Raw genomic sequence first — 2,102 nt, forward strand, 5'->3', positions numbered from 1 at the left:
ATCTGAAACCAAAAGTGTGCTATCATTTTGCTTACTAATGCTTAGATGTGGTAACTGCATTTGTTTTCTTTCTGTCAGACTTTTTTTTTTGGTTTATTTTCCCTTGGTAATCATGCCAATAAAACACTTCTTGTCCTTCATTCATTCTCCAAACTGTATTAGGGCAGCAGAAATATGACAGGACCACTGGAAACCCCCCATGTGTTCTTGCAAAGTACATAGATTGGTGTGGTCCTGTAGTGGACAAGATCACTGGCAAAATCACCATAAATGTTTTGCACCTATCAAATAGATTCAATGGTATAATTAACAGGGAAAAGGGAAGCACACAAGAGAAGTTCATTTTAACTGGTTGCTAATAAATATTATAATGGAAGAACATTTTTTAACACATTTATATGTCGTAAGGTTACATGAATTATCTAGAAAAACAAGTTTAAATTATACCAAGTTACCTTCTTAAATTCTAGATTTTTTTCTTATATAACACATACTTTTTTTGTTACCAGTTATATAGCTTGTGACAGAACATTACACGGTATTGTTACTTGGCTTAATAGTTTATAAGCATTGATTAAATAATCCTAATAAATAATCATGAGCAAAAAATGAATAGCTGCAATTTACAAAAAATTTCATAAACACATCATGGGGTGAGGTGCAATAAAATTTACTTAAAAATGTACTTTTGATTAATTTCAGATATAAAGTGCACAATGTCTGAATGCTTGTAAATCAGACAACTATCAAATATTTCATCATCAAAGGGATCTCTGATGTCCCCAAGTTGCAGTTTCCAATTTTCCTTCTGGTCTTCCTTATATATCTTATAACTCTGAGTGGTAATCTGACCATTCTCATTGCCTGCCGACATCCAGTGCTCCACACACCTATGTAGTTCTTCTTGGGTAACTTGTCTGTGCTAGATATCTCTTGTTCTACTGTTTCCTTGCAAAGAATTCTTCTAAACTTTATTACTGGAGATAAAACGGTTCAATTTTCCCAGTGTATGATACAAACGTATTTGTTTGGATCCCTTGGTAGTATTGAATTATTAATACTGTCCTCCATGAGTTATGATCGCTATGTAGCAATATGTAAGCCTTTGCATTATCACAGGATCATGAACAGTAGAATGTGCACTCTCTTAGCTTCACTCAGCTGGATGTTGGGGTTTTGCCAAATCCTCCCTCTTTTTTGTATAGTATTCAGCTATACTTGCTATTCCACAATAGAAATCAACCACTTCTTTTGTGACATTGTCCCCTTAATGAAAATTTCCTGCAATAATACGACTGTTTTGGAACTTCTATTCCTGATTGAAGGGTTGCTTCCTATGATCTTTATGCCCTTTGTCCTGACCTTTATCCCTTATATTTTTATAATAAATGCAATATTGAAGATCTCTACAAGTACTGGAAGGCGTAAGGCCTTCTACACATGTTCCTCACACCTCACAGTTGTGATTTTGCTATACACTACTGTAGCCAGCCAATATTTGACACCAAACCTATCTAGTACCCTGGAGTCTAAGAAGCTTTTATCTTTATTTAATACTGCTGCAATCCCTATGCTAAATCCATTCATTTACAGCCTAAAAAACAAAGATGTTAAAAGAGCTTTGAAAATGAGCCTCAGCTAATGTGGTTTTGCTTTAAATTGAATATTTAGTATCTGCACACATCATTTTATTATTTATTAAAACAACATTTTGAAAAAAGATTTACATTTCACACAACTGAATGAGCCAGAGGGCGGACATTGCTTTATAATTAATATGGCTTTGTAGAGAATTTTAGTTAGACAGTCAAAAAGTGAGCTGCCGTTGCTGGAGGAACATCCCCCCCCCCTCCTCCCTGATGCCCAGCAACTTGCACAACTGATGTATTAGTAGGCTTTCAAAATCTCTTCCTTGATCAGAATGAATCCTTAGCCCCTGTACACACGGTCGGAGATTCTGCCAACCAAATCCGTCGGATTTTGTCCGTCAGATTTAGTCCGACGGATTGTGTCCGAAACTGTTGCATACACACGGTCGGACCAAGTTGTCTGATTTAGCGGTTGCCAAGAACGCAGTGATGTAAGCCGTGTACGGCGGGAGT

General features: G+C 36.3%; 1 pseudogene; it reads left to right on the plus strand.

Moving 5' to 3' along the window:
- The first annotated feature begins 724 nt into the window (after positions 1-724).
- LOC143987540 (olfactory receptor 6C74-like) lies at positions 725-1,642 on the plus strand (annotated as a pseudogene).
- Positions 1,643-2,102: the final 460 nt, after the last annotated feature.

This window comes from Lithobates pipiens, unplaced genomic scaffold, assembly GCF_037356315.1.
Source record: "Lithobates pipiens isolate NorthernLeopardFrog02 unplaced genomic scaffold, aLitPip1_a1.2 Scaffold_1, whole genome shotgun sequence".
NCBI lineage: Eukaryota > Metazoa > Chordata > Amphibia > Anura > Ranidae > Lithobates > Lithobates pipiens.